The sequence below is a fragment of the Corythoichthys intestinalis genome, chromosome 19 (genome assembly GCF_030265065.1).
Source record: "Corythoichthys intestinalis isolate RoL2023-P3 chromosome 19, ASM3026506v1, whole genome shotgun sequence".
Classification (NCBI taxonomy): Eukaryota; Metazoa; Chordata; class Actinopteri; order Syngnathiformes; family Syngnathidae; genus Corythoichthys; species Corythoichthys intestinalis.
The window spans coordinates 25617501-25633464 of NC_080413.1; the positions used below are offsets into that span (position 1 = coordinate 25617501).

Here is a 15964-nt window from a genome sequence, read left to right on the forward strand (position 1 = left end):
TAAAAAATAAAAAGCGAACCAGAGTGGCCAAAACATTGACTTATTTTAACGAAACAAAGGAAGGGTACACTGTTGTGTCCCGTCTCTTCAATGCCAAGCTTGGCTGCACGTCGGCCGGGAATTTACACCTAAAGCGCCGTCACCCACTTGTAATTTTGGAAGATGACAGGAGACAACAAGCTGGCAGATCATAAATTAATCTAACGACATGTTTTATTAAAGTTGCTAAGCCTCTCGCGATATGCAATGAGTCCATTTATCGCATGGTAAGTAAAAATGAGTGCGGTAATTTTCACGGCTGGGTTTTATCACCGCGTGTGTGCATGTTGATGGCATATGAGACTCCAATTTCTTTCACAGATGTTTACTGGTCATCAACACGCCGTAGAATTAAAGTTCAGACATACAAAATAAGGAAGCACATCTATATTAGACACTGTAAACGTTAGCATTGCTACATTGAGGCTAATAGGGGAAAAACGACAACCTACTTTAGCCTGCAATAAAACATTGGTAGTCTTCTCCAAAATGCAAACTTGCGGTTAAAAGGTGACACTTCAAACATGAAAAATTGCTGGTTAACAGCATTTGCAAACGAAAAAGGAAAAAATCTGTTACTGACACCACATGACACAAGTGCTCTTTTTTTTTGCGAAGTGTAAAGCTTAAGGTTAGCGATTTAGCGAAGGTACCTCGATTAAACATTTCAAAATAAAAGCATGTCATGTTCATCATATAAATAAGGATTTCTGGAGTTAATCCCACATACTTCAGAATTCAGATTCTACACTAAGATTAGCTTTAAAATGATACCCTTTATGAAAAATCTGATTGGCAATGAATAATTATTATAATATTATTTTATATATAGTAGTATCAGGCATGAAAATGGGTCAGGAGTTAAAAAGGTGAGTAGGGTGTGGAGGAAACATGGTCCGGCGTTCTGCCAAAATGTCCTCCGTTGGCAAAACGTGCTACATGAGGCGAATTTGAAAATTTAAATTTTTCACATAAGGATTATTATTCGAGTTAGCGGGGGTTTAATTAGTTGAAGGAGTTGATTTCAACCACACCTGACTCGCGCTAGCTTAGCCACTCCGGAGCCCTGAAACTAACAAATATCATGCAAACTGCACAGATTTTGTTCAAATCAACTCCAACGACTAATTAAACCCCGGCTAACTCAAAAATTAAGCCTAATGTAAAAAATTCTGAACTTCCCCTTTAAAATAAAGACCATTGAATATGGCCATTAAAATGTTGTCTATAAAAGTTTTAGAGCAATAAAACAAACAACACAAATGAATGAAATGAACAAGAATCCTTCAAAGTATTTCATAATGGGTCCAAAATATTTTTCGAACAGATCATGTGACTATTTCATTGTATCCTGGCGAGGTAGCAAGGCTATGTTGTTTTGGCCACAAACTCCCAGCGCTCACAGCTCACGCATCATGGTAATACACGTGACCCATTTTTTTCCCATCCCCAATTAGAAAATGTGACATGTGATTTCACTCCCATGACTGCACTATTCTTCTTTCTACATACATTATGGGGCAATAACAAAATAGTAACGCACAGGCATCAAGGAAAGTAACTTTAATTAGATTACTGATTTAGAAAAATGAACGCATTAGATTGCTCTGGAAGTAATCAGATTACAGTTATGCATTACTCACATAACGCGTTACTGACAACACTGCTTTTATATTATCGTTAAATACACAAGCTTGACGCTGACATAAGGGGAGCTATTTTTTCACCAGATTTGGCTAGCTGTCACCCGGCAAAATGTGAAAACGATAGAAACCATTACTCACCAAATTCAATATGTTGGCAAATGCATTCATCTAAAAAAAAAAAAAAAAAAAAAATTGGGAGTGAGACCTGTCCTCGTCCAGCGAACATGAATTTGTGCTCAGGACAAGATCATCTGTCGCAATTAGCGATCTTTGACACTCTCTTTTTTTCCCCACCTGCATTCATACTTGTTTCTCTCTCAGCGGCTGTGATTAACCTCAATGAAGTTGCTCTCCTAGCTAAGCCTCGCCTATCATTCGTCTTTGTAAGTTTTTAGTAACTTTGTGTATTGAATTTGAAAGGATAATGTGCGTTTTGTTTTTGGCGAACTTTTTCATGAAGCTAAACTGTTGAAGCTACTCCCACGTTGAAAATACGAGTGTACAACGTTTTAAATGTACTCATTTGGTATATTTCAGTTACCACGATTTGAGTGCTCAATAAATTGAAGAAAAGTACCCCTTGTGTTTGGAGTGTTTGTTTTTGGGTTTGCTGGAATAGCGTCACTGACACACACAGCATCAAACAGGGGCAGGGGTAAGCTCTGCCGCGCCAAGCCACCTCTGGCTGCATTTTTTACATATGAAAAATAACGAATACGTACTACTGTATGACGGAAAATTTTAGTGGTTTTGTAACCGCAACGTTTTCATAGCATGGTAAACAGTGAAGGTAACCGGCACATGCCTACACCTGACCCCCCCGCCCCCCTTAAAAATTTTCTCCTCGGATCTACACGATTCATGTAGGTCATCCTTTTTGACTTCAAAACGGCGAATTTCGCCAAAAGGTGAGATATTTTCATGCCTGTAGTATAATATTAATGATAGATATTTTTTTAAAGAATTGTTTTGAATCATGTTGGAAAGGCGAAGTCAGTGTTCTGAATCTGTTTACATTCCATTCTTTTGCACTAGTTAATGCTATCAGCATTTCACCTCATTGTTTATTTCTGATTTATTATTGTTATTTACATGTTTATTTGTACTTTAATAAAGAATTTAAGTGTTCCAAAATGTTTTTGTGAATTAATAAGCGTCATCAAAAATTGTAAGTCTTAAATAGGTAAATACATATATACTGGACTGTCTCAGGAAATTAGAATACACAATATTCTAATTTTTTGAGACAGTCCTGTGTATATATACAGGACTGTCTCAGGAAATTAGAATACACAATATTCTAATTTCCTGAGACAGTCAGGAAATTAGAATATTGTGTATTCTAATTTCCTGAGACAGTCCTGTATATATACACAGGACTGTCTCAAAAAATTAGAATATTGTGTATTCTAATTTCCTGAGACAGTCCAGTATATATATATATATATATATATATATATATATATATATATATATATATATATATATATATATATATATATATATATATACACATACACTATTACATTAATTGTGAAAATAGTCGGCTGACTGATCGGCAGAAAATTAGTCGTTTGGGACAATCCTAATCCAGAGAAGAAAAGATAAAAACCATTTCAATGGACTCATCACCTATATTTGTTCAGAGCAGCGAAAGGGACGTGTAGATCGAGTCTGGTAATGATTGATCAAGGAAGAGACTGCAAAAAATAAAAACGGGGAGCTTCATGGGCTGCTAAATAACAAAAATATATACTACACTACGGGTTAAACTATTGCAGCAACACTGGTAGAACGTCCTGAATACCGGCCTTGATTTTTTCCTTCTGTGAAATCGTGAATTTAAAGAAACACTGAGCAATACCACTTTACCCCACCCTGGTTTGTTCCACTCAGTAAGGGAATGAGTCACACAGTTCAACACAAAATGTTCTCCCACAAGTCTGATGTCATCTTGATGAACATGAAAATATACTAGCGAGAGATGTTGATTTTAAAATAACAGAAATAAACAACAAATACAAGTCATTGACCGTTCCAAGTTAAGCAGTTTACATTTAAACGATCACATAAATTCCAGGGTGGAGTCAGCTAGGACAGCTGTAATAGAACTCAACAGGATAAGCGAACAAAAAAAAAAGGATGATCGCCGTGATTTTTCAAACAGAAATTGTACTTGTGAACACAACCTTTCGTGTAAATGGTGACAGCTGACCAGCGAGTTTAATGGCCAAACGGTTTGGATAAACACATTACGAGGGACAAAATGGCCAAACGGTTTGGGTAAACGCATTATGAAGGACAAAGACCCGCCAGACCCATAACGCTTATGAGGATGATTTCTAAGCCTAACATCCTCTGTGCCTTAGGCTATCGGAGGGGACATACGGGTGAAGGAGGGGCGGGTGTCAAAATCCCTCGACTTATTCAGAAGTGCCCGCCTGCGAATATCTCCCTTTCCCCATCTGCTACCAATACCACTAACCTACGTAGAGTTGAAGGGGGTTTGGATGAAAAGATAATTTAGGAGGAGGGTTTAAAACGGTCTTTACCCCAGGGCAAATTTAAATTCTAATTATCCTTTATTACAAGATGTGAGGGGTCTAAAGTAGATCAGATACTGATGTCTTTTGCAAACAGCTGTTTGGATGTTCTATTGAACAATACAGAGTCCTTAAATGTGTGTGCTGTGAATTAGTGGAATTTGTAAACAGGATGGATTAAGATTAAACCCTAAAAAATGATGACGCTCTCTTTGGCCTTGTAAATATGTTTTTTTGATGGCCTCTCTCCAAAGCAGTGTTTGTTTTCGATGACATTTCCTCTATGTATTGGATAAAGTTATTTTTGTGTATTTCTAATGTAGGTTTGCCGGTTTATCCTCCTTCCTAATCCAATTGTTTGGTAACCAAAATCTTGGAATTACAAATGCTAACAGATAAACAGATTTTTACTTTTATAGTCAATAAAGATTCCTGAATTTACGTACTCTGCTTGGTTTCATAAATTACAGTGAAATGCATGTACAAAATAAAAGATAATATTCACAAGATTTGGAAACTCCTGTCTTACAGCAACAAAGTGGACAGTAAACAACAAACAAACAAACAAAATCCAATAATCAACATTTCATAAACACTGTGACAGATATATAGACAAATCCAGATCATAAAAGGAGCATTTTCTGCAGCAACAGTAAATGAATAATAAATACTAATCTCACAAAAAGCTTCAGCTTTGTTTTTCTTGTTTAACAATGTTACCCAGCTATTAAAAAACAGTTTTGCATTTGAATTTAGAACTGGTCAAAGATGGACATGGATGGGTAGTGATGTGTTACTTGTACTCCGTTACATTTACTTGAGTAATTTTTTTGAGAAAAATGTACTTCTAAGAGTAGTTTTACTATGCTATACTTTTTACTTTTACTTGAGTAGATTTGTGAAGAAAAAACACTACTCTTACTCCCCTACTTTGGGCTACACAATAGTTGTTACATTTTTCCTCTTTATTCTACATATTAAATTTATTGTATTTTTTTTTTGCCAGCGATGCCAAGTAGCTGTAGCAACTGTAGTAGTGGCAAGTAGCTCTACCGATTTCACCAACGAGACATCGCAACAATGAACACATGACTCCATTATACAATCAGACGCAAGCTTGCCGTTCTATCTTCAGGCCAGCCTGTTCAATCATGTGTTGTCTTTAAAGCACCATAAAAAATTAAGTATTTGATTTAGAGCGCTGCCCTCCACATGACTCGTAAGTGCGGATTTTAACCTCTCTCCCAGTTTTTATTTGGCACTGATTGACTATGGGAAACCGGAGATATGATCCTTTTAATTTCAAAATAGTACAGTAATTATGAAGGAACTCGGCACTATTCAAACTAGGAACTATTTTCTCCACCAGAGCACACTTATGCTCTTTGGACGAATAATGCTTCATTTATGTAATTGCTTTCGCTCATCGGAATTCTTTTATTTTTTATTTTTTATTTTTTTTGTATTTCTTTGGCTTAATGTTATGTAATGGGTTATTGTGCAGTATCATTATAACAACAGTTCAAATGGATCACTGTGCTCAGAAAAAAAATACAGTTGTTTAAAAAAAATCCCAACAAAAATATAAGCAGTTACTCACAATGTTACTCATTACTTGAGTATTCTTTTCACCAAATACTTTTTTACTTGTACTTGAGTATATTTTTTGGATGGCAACTTTTACTTGAGTAATATTATTTTGAAGTAACGCTACTCTAACTTGAGTAAAATTTTTGGCAACACTACCCGCCTCAGGGTTTTACAGCATGACCATGGGTACTTAATATTTAGCTAAACAATAGATGTTGTACATTTTGTTTACACCGAACATGGGTAGCTAGACATGACACGATGCACAACAGCTGTAATGTAAGAGGAGGAACAAAGGTGAAGAAGTGTGCAAGGAAGAATAATGTGCATGAGGGGGGAAAATTTTTCCTGAATCAAACACTATAAGAGGGAGATTATAAAAAAATTCTACAAGAAATACTGTTGATCTTTCTGCTGTATTACAAATGAGGAAAAAGGGGGAGGAGTATCATGATGAAATGATACTGTATCAGGGTCATCCCAAGTGGCGAGTCCCATCACACACCCAGTATGTCTCAACCAGTTCTGTGCTGTGTATTAACCACACAATTATAGCCAGAAATGTTAAACACTATTGTCACCTCTATAAAACATCCTATTCTCCAGTAGTTATGCTCTGGTTTTCCAAGGAACAAGCTCCCTTAATGTAGATGATGCAAACACACTCAATACATCCACCAAGGGAGAAGGAACTCGCTAAAGAGATAGAAACATCCCCCACTAGTCACCCATCCATCCTGTGATGTTGCAATGCATTTAAGCGAGCCACGTGTGCTGCTATTACATCCTATTGTTCCTGACCACAGAGGGATGGGGCGCAGCGTACCTCCCAAAAGAACAACAGACACTTTTTGCATTTGAAGAGTTGGCTATGCATTTGAGGGCAAAGCGGTTGAGTGCAGGAGAGGGGAGGAGGGCACTATTGTGTGACCCCACTATCCAAAACAACACACACATACACACTGACCTGAGGAACAGATGGGATAAAGGCGAACAGTGAGTCCCCCTGTGCTCTTCTATCATCCTCAGCACTGAGGACAGCTGGGAGGCAGACATTCTTTCCTCTCAGCTTACAGGGGGAAAACAAAAGAGTGTAGGGGACCCCCCTCTTTCGCACATGTGCATGTGTTGAGGCACACCACATTTGCCCCTCCCAGACTGCCAGCTAACTGTGACAACTGTGAGATGATCACATTTCAGAAGGCAGACTGCCAGCCGACCAAGGGTTGGGGACATTTGCTGAAGGTGAAAGCTAGTGCGATTATCCGAGTCTGGCAACTTGACTGTCCAATTAAAAATTAACATCTGCAAATTGTAAACCTTAATTCCTCCACTCTATCCCACAAACTAATATGTCCAATTTGGTGACCAAAACTAAAAGTAAAGCATATTCAGTTTTATTACATGGATGAGTCATAGTGAAGCTGTTAAATTCCCATAAATTCACAGAGTAATAAACAGCACATAAATATGCTGCTCCAAAGAGGCAGAGACAATTTACAACAATGAATGCACCCCACAATGCATCGTAAGGGCATGACTTTTGGATTTGCAGTGCTGACTGATTGTTAGCCTTTTGAAAAAAAACAACTGCTGACAAGAGGCTAAACAAATGGCAGCAACATCAAGTCCTTGTGACAAATGGAATCTATTTTCTATTAGGGGTGTGCCAAAATATCGAAATGGTGATTTATCGTGATACTTTGTATCACAAAAGGTTATCAATATGCTCCTGCCAAGAATCGAGGTATCGTTTTAAAAATGTGTCAATGTCTAAAAAATAAATAAATAAAAAGGAACCAACAAGTTGCTACCAAAATCTTCCACCATAATAGTGTTTCAGTTAACTCTAAGGCTGCATTGACGGTGCACGACGCCGAATCCATTTAGACCAGGGAACGTTCGTTTATTCGAAACCAGAGCATTCACACTCATTCTGTCCGATTTTCGGGGCATTTACAGGTCATTTCCTGTTGAGTTTGAGTCACTGCCTATTCATTTGGGTGATTCCCAGGTCACTTCCTGTTCTGTAACTCAAAATAAACAGGAAGTGACCCGTAAAATACACCAACATCAACAGGAAGTAACTGAAAATCAACAGGTAAATGACCTTAAATAGCCCAAAATTACCTCATTGCCTGGTATTGGCTGCCACTGATAGCCATAGACGTTCAATCCGTTGAAAGTGGGAGGGATGGCAGCGAATGAATTCGTTCATTCGCTGCCACCCTCCCAGTTCAAATGGATTGAACATCTACTTGTGATAAACTCATTCCAATTCACAGCAAAAGCTTGTTTTGAATGGTTTCCTGACCAATGTATCGATAATCGTTGTATCGCCATATCGTCAGATTATCGTTATAGTGAGCTTTGTATCGCAATAGTATCATATCGTGAGGTACCAAGAGGTTCCCACTCCTACTTTCTATTTGGTATTCACAACAGATTTTGATTCATCAATTGACAAATTTGCTGCTTTGCCCATCTTAATTTAACATCCTTGTTTATAACTAGTTTCAGCATTTAACACCAGAACTGATACCCACTATATTTCTACAAATAACATTGTCTTGAAGACAACTCAAGTAGGGCTGCAGCTATCGAATATTTTAGTAATCGAGTGAAAATCCTATCGATTAATCGAGTAATCGGATAAAACACATTTTTTTTAGGTAAAGAGCAATTATAAATATAGATGAGAAAAAAAGACATTTCATCGAATATTGAACCATTTTCAGTCAATCAATGTCTTTATTTTCGGTGTACATTGTTGAAAACAGCCAACAATTGCCTCTCAGATGTGACTAGAATAAAAAAAAAGACCAATTCACTGCTTTCACTCCTAAAACTTTTAGATCTTATTAAAAATATATATATTTCTTACCTAAAAATGCCATTACGCTTGATAACACACGTCACTTAAAAGTTAGGTGTTTTTCCCCACGTTTCAATTGAACTTCCATTTGTGTCAAGCCATTTTTAAGTTCTAGTTAAGTTTTAAGTTAGTCTAAACTGTAAGTCCTGATAGGATTTTGAGTTTTTGCAGTGTTCAAAATAAATGTATTGTAACATTATAATATGGCGGGGATATTTGCATGCGTTCCTGATTGCACCGCGTGACGTGCGGGGGTGAGGGAGGTGCGGGAGAGTGAGAGACGTGCCTTCCTGTTGTTGTTGTCGTTCCACAAGTTCCCAAAAAGGAAATAACTGCAACCTAACAAATCGGGTGACTCTTTGTCAACGTTACAGTATGATACCTGCTGTATTGGAGCACATTAGGGGCCAGTGCTACTTGGTGTTTTATCCAGCAATGACTACTGAGCTAAAATTGACAGTTAGCTTTATCATATTTTCATTTTACACCCTCATTACTCTACAGCGCTATGTTTCACAGATTAAATAAAGCCTGTATGTAAGACACATTAGCCACGCATCGACAGTGGTCTTAATAGAAACCTAGCCCTCTGCAGGGCTAACATTACGTACGTGAGCGAGTGACAGTAACGTTAATCTTATTAGCGCTGAGAAGTGTACTGCTTTAAGATGGCGGCTATTTACTAACACCGCTGACTTTGTCATTTCGCATCTAATTCAACATACATGTGATATCTATGAGACGCATCAGATGCTACCTGCTACCAAGCATCATGCGGGCTAGTGTTTAGCAATGACGGCGTAGTTTGTAGCGGCTGTCGGCTGCAGAAAAGCTTTTTATATGTTTTTTTATTGCTTCTTCCTCTACGCACGTGACATCAGCGCGTTGTCCCGCATTAAAAGTAGTCCGGGCAAAACGTGATGCTTAAAGCTGGCAAAATTAAACGATTCCTCGAGGTGAATAAAATTACTCGGATCAGTTTGTAACTCGAGTTACTCGAGGTGCTCAAGTATTCGTTTCAGCTCTAAACTTAACATTGACAACAAATTCATTCAATCGATGCTTTTTAATTAAAAAAAACATGCACTGAAGCATGAATTGACTGTTTGGAGAAGATGCTTTCAAGTAAAACAGATTTCTACTGAAAAGAAGATGTTTGATGACATCACAATTTTCTCCGCCCTATCAATGAAAAAACACAGTCTATATCCCATATGGTATTACTTCCACCACATTGCTCCTCTTCTGTACTATTTCATGGCAGAAAGCATGGTGCGAAAAGTGACTGAAGTTACAACCATTTGACACAGGTGTGTCTGCGCTGTAGTCTATGCTACACAACGAATGGAAATGTTGCATGCTTGTAGCCACACAGCCACCAAATTCGGATGTGGATAAAAAAAATTTTGTTGAGAGAACCTGGAAGACATGGTCTCAGCTCGCTTCCATTTGCACTCTGCAGCAGTTCATCCACAGTGAGAACAGAACTGATATAGCACACAACACAACTGCATAACTGTGGTACAACCTCCAAGAAAGGGTTAAAAAGATACCAATAACCTGAAGCTTATTTGCTGTGACTAGCATGTTGTGACGTGCAGATTATAAATCAGATGGGCACTTTTTCTTTTCATCAGAAACCGTTGGACATGATTTTTACAGCGCAGTTTTGGTTGGCGATATAATTTGATGTTCTCCTGACTTTGACAAATGAGGCATTCTAACCAGAAAAATAGAAGTAAAAAAAAAAAAAATCACCACTCACACTTACGATGCTCTATTGTTGTTATTCCTGTTGTGGTAGCGGCTTGGCTGGGTGTTTAATATGTGCTTCACATTTAGGACATACACGCACGTAGGGTGCTTCAAAGCTGTATTTGCAACTACATAACAATTTTGGTATGTGGAGGGCAATTACAGAAACTCTTTGTCAAAACATTGATGCTGCATTTGTTGTCTCTACAAATTTAGATACCAAACAGTGCTCGCTGCCATTTCTCTTGTCATCTGTGTTAGTGACCGTGCACAAGTTACACGACGCAGACAGAAAATATTCACTTAAGATAAATGTAAAACACGACGCAGACAGAAAATATTCACTTAAGATAAATGTAAACACTCTTTGTCATTCCGATTCCTTATGTGTAGTTCGCAACAAAAGGCCACTAATACAAATGTTCAATTTATCTGTTATTTGGGGGAAGTAGGTGGAAGGAATTTGTAATTTGTGGACGGTCCCTAAAGGTTACGGCTGCAGAAACACAGCCTCTTGTGCTGTTTTTGTCTATAAATTTGTGTAGACAACAAATGTAGCAGCAATGTTTTGACGGACAGTTTTCGTAATTGTACTAAAACTGTGATACAAGTCGTGAATTTTGCTTAGAAGCAGAATACTATGAAGTAGCAACTTCAGTTCCGTGCAGTTGGGTTACGTACAAAGATATCATGTAAGGGTAGATGTCTAAAAGTGGTATCTGCTGGGTAAGTAAATGGTGGCCATTTAGCATCAGGGGATTTCTATGGCAGGCTCCACTATGGCGGACATAAGGGGAGTACTTTTCTCATCTGAAATACTCGCTTAACTCACTAAATTCTTGTCAGATTTACAAATGGTTTAGTAACATTTATTACCAACAGTAATAAAATGGCAATGACTTTATCTGGATTTTGAGGAAATGTATTTACATACTTCATCTCTGATGTTTATGATAAACCGAGCCGACTGAAAATTGTTTGAAAATTGACCAATTTACAGCTATTTCAAAGTACGCTCTATTGAGTGTAATGTTATGTTTGTTGAATTGCTCCGTCGCAAAATGGCCGACGAGTAACGCATTGGCTCACAGAGTGCATCAATCTTTTATATATGATAGATTTTAAACAGAAACAGAATTTTGCATTAAGAACGCCCCAAATGGAAAACGAGACAACTGTATTGCTTTACCTCCTGAATCAGAACAAAACATACGGACCACAGGTGTGAAACCAGGCAGTTTTGTATGCAGTATGTGGTTGTTAATAGAGATGTCCCGATCGATCGGCATCCCGATTGGGTCCGATCACGTCATTTTCAAAGTATCGGAATCGGCAAAAAAATATCGGCCATGCCTTTTTTTAAATATATACTGTATATATATTTTAAATAAATCGTTTTCTAATTGTATTTAACGTTACAGACATAATATGTTACACTCATCCAGAGTCTTTAATTAAGGCTTAAGGTAGGGTTAACAAATTAATCCCGATAACGGCGGTAATTAATTTTTTAAAAAATGTATCACGTTAAAATATTTACAGCAATTAATGCATGCGTTGCACGACCCACTCACGCATTGTCGCACTCAATCTGTAATGGCTCCGTTTTACCTATATAGAGGAATAAAAGGCAGCGTAAAATGAGTAGAGTGAATTTTGGCAACCTTTGGACCCTTTTTTTAATAGGCTAAAGCCTTACAATCCCTCTCCCTACGATTAGAAATATCATGGGAAGCAATATGGGGAAGCAAGGTAGCAATTGATCTTTTTCTTAACACCTTGTGTTATTTCCCAACGCAGAGAAGATATGTCAATTAGTAGCACTACGCACAGTCATGGTTCCACTTCCCATTATGCATTTGGGTTTAATGGCTGCAGTATCATTTACTGAAAGCTCAAAAAATACAGTAGATGGCAATATTTAGTCACAATATACAAAGTCACAAGTCTTTCTATCCGTGGATCCCTCTCACAGAAAGAATGTTAATAATGTTAATGCCATCTTGAGGATTTATTGTCATAATAAACAAATACAGTACTTCTGTACTGTATGTTGAATGGATATATTCGTCCGAGTTTTATTCATTTTTTCTTAATGCATTGCCAAAATGTATATAATCGGGAAACATTATCGGGAATGATTGGAATTGAATCGGGAGCAAAAAAAAAAAAGCAATCAGATCGGGAAATATCGGGATCGGCAGATACTCAAACTAAAACGCTCGGGATTGGATCGGGAGCAAAAAAACATGATCGGAACAACCCTAGTTGTTAACTCAACAAAGTTGACTTTCTTTCTGAGCAATTGCGGCATGAAGTCAATTTTAATTTCCACTTTCTGGAAGTACCAGAGCCCTGACAGAGAACTCGCACTGGACACTGATGTTAGATGTTAATCAACTGACTGATTGGGGATAAAGTTTACCATTTGAAAGTGTGCTTTGCTAGATTAAAAGCAAATACATGGATAATAGCTGCATGTCTGTAATAGAAGGTAGTTTTCATCTAGATAAGAAGAGATCTAGCTGGTAATGTTAAACACGAAGAAAACATTACATGAAATAAACTACAGGTGGAAGTATGAGGTATGGGAACTTGACATGAAACAATGTTGAAAATTGGGACAACACTTCATAAAAAGACTAAGGCATGGGAGCCGACAGCTCAAAAACAAACAGGAAAAATCTAGGAAGAGATCTAGGAAACAGACAAGATTTAAACAGGAAATATGTAGTGTTGATTAGGACAAACAGACCAAGAACTAGACATAACCATACACCATGTATTAGATGTGGCCAGCAAACATGCCATTGGTAAGACTTGGCAGTCAGAAAAACATTGCCAAGTCATCCTCCAAAGCAGTGGTCCCAACCTTTTTTGCACCACGGACCGGCAATGTGTGGCAGAAAATTACAGTAAATATAAAATAACACTACGGTGCTAAAAACGAACATTAAGTGCAGAGAAACTGTAACTTACCATACGCTGAATCATCCTTTTTTAACAGCGGCCTCTCCTAAAACTCGACAGCAAATATCCTTGGTCGCAGGTAAAGTATAAAGAGTTCTTCTCCAACTGTGACACGTTTCTTGGCTTTAGCAGTACGGTTCGCCACGAGGTATGATGCTCTTAGTGCATCCGCTTTTGTTGCCTTGTTTGCTAGGTTTTAGCCACATATTGTGAAGAATGGACTTGGTTGTAGGCTCTTCTTCTGGCTCGGCAGGTGGCCATTTCCCCGTAAAAAAAGCTTTCCAAAGGCATCGCCGCCCGCAGCAGACATCCAACAGCAGTTGACGTTACTGTTTACATTGATTAACGCTGGGCAGCAATAGGTGTGAAAACACCCCAGTAATGGCGGCCATCGTCTAGAGGGCGACGTACACAAATCTTCTACTTAGATTCGTCAATAGAGTAGACAGGGATATTGATGGGTCCAGAGCAGTGTTGGGAATAAAGTCGTTATAAATAACGCCATTATGTAACGGCGTTATTTTTTCAGTAACGGGGTAATCTAACAAATTATTTTTTCCGTCGTTACAACGACGTTACCGTTACTGACGGTCAAAATCGGTGCGTTACTTACTTTGAATAAATTGAAGAAACTACCAGCCGTAGCGAGTCTACTCTGCTCTGTTTATTTGTCATCCAAGACTTTGGGTGCGTTCAGGTTCATGGCAATGAAAATAGTAAACACACATAGCCTAACTTTGCCAGAACGATGGAGTTGCCGTTTGATACGGTCATAATGTGCAGGTCATGCACCCATCCGCAGCAAAACTGTTTGTAGCTTTGTAGCGATTTGTAATTTCGGAATCGCTAATGAGTTTAGTAACATACGCCAAACAATAAATACAGCAGAATGTCCATTTCGCGTAATTGTGGAAGCCGTCGACATCTTTACTCCATTTGTCTTCAGCTTGCTCGTAAGGGTCACCATTGTTCACATCCTTAAGTTTGATCACGTATCTGTTCTTCGCCTTAGTAATGAGTTTGTCTCTTTATTGAACTGACAAGTTAAAGTTTAATGTCCCGCGAGCCAGACCTGCTTCCAATATGGCTGCATTGTTGTCAAATCTCACGTGAATCCCCATCCTGTGACGTAAACGCGCGAGCCTAATAGCGCACGTACTTCAGAGCCGGTCTTTCCACACACAAACCAGTACAGCGAGTGCAGCAAACACACACACGCAAAACAGATGCAGAGGGATATGATGGCAGAGCATTCAGAGGAAAATTTGTCCTTTACGAGGTGGTGATATAAACACTATTTCAAGTTGGTCGAAATTAAAGGAAAGAACGTGCATGTAAAGTGTAATTTATGTCCCGGGCAAAGCTTTTGTCGACATCTGTGGTAAGCCATTCAAATCTGTTTATTTTTGTTGCACTTCAAGTGTAGGATAAATCTATTGCTGGTGAGGTGCAATAAATATTACAAGGTTCTATAACACAACTACCTGTCTGTTCTTCTCTATTCAACTGACTCGAATACTGCTCAGAAAATTTCAAATTCTTTGACATACAACAACTTCTTTTTAAAGTAACGGAAATAGTTACTTTCCCTGGTAACTAGTTACTTTTACTATAGAGTAATTCAGTTACTCAGTTACTTTTTGGAAGAAGAAGTGAGTAACTATAACTAATTACTTTTTTAAAGTAACGTCCCCAACACTGGTCAAGAGGCACAGACCCGATTGCGGTCGTTTACAAATTATTTATTATTTCTCAGCGGCCCGGTAGCAAATGCGCCACAGACCGGTACCGGTCCCCAGCCTGGTGGTTGGGGATCACTGCTCCAAAGCATATGATCAGAGTAGAGCATCACGGATAGTTAGTGTGTGGTTGCTAGTCTTTTTCTCCATATGAAATTGAATTAACTTCAGTACACACATGCACATAAAACAGCAAACAAGTAGTAATGCTAGTGAACTTCATGTTGCAAAACAGCAAGTTCAAGAGAACCAGCTGCACACCACATGACAGCAATCAACAGAAATGCAGCAAGATAGCGCATGTACAGGCCAGCCCTTCCCTTCGCCTCATAATCAATCCGTCAAAAGAGAAGTTTGCACATTGTGCATTCTTGTGACTACTATGACCCTAGCACCTTGGAAGGCTGAACTTTGAGAGCAAATTTTTATGACAAACGCCCAAACTGCTGAGGCAAGACTATAACTAATAGAAGGATTAATCGATTCATAATGTTGTAAAGAGCAATGTTGTCGATTAGAGAGCTTAGCAAGGCAAATTTTTGCACAAAGGGCAGCTCTAGGTGACTGTATGTAACATCCAGTAGAGGGTACCCAAGGCCTTTCAGATTGAAGCTGTCAACTGCATTTAATGCTGGGATAACGTGATAAATTGTTTTAACAAATTGCTAATGTTGAGATACCGTGTGCTCCAATTTAGTACCTTTACTATTTGAGTGAGTCTACCCTGGTGAGATGTGAAGTACCCAATAAAAAGGAGGTCTAAATACATGTAATAAATAATATATATAATGTCTATGTAAAATCTGG

The 15964-nt window shown here is 38.3% G+C and overlaps 1 protein-coding gene across 1 annotated transcript in view; it reads right to left on the reverse strand.

Annotated features, from left to right (window-relative positions):
* susd6 (sushi domain containing 6) overlaps nt 1–15964 on the reverse strand; it is a 56970-nt gene that overhangs the window by 20502 nt on the left and 20504 nt on the right. The gene's annotated exons all lie outside the window — the stretch shown is intronic.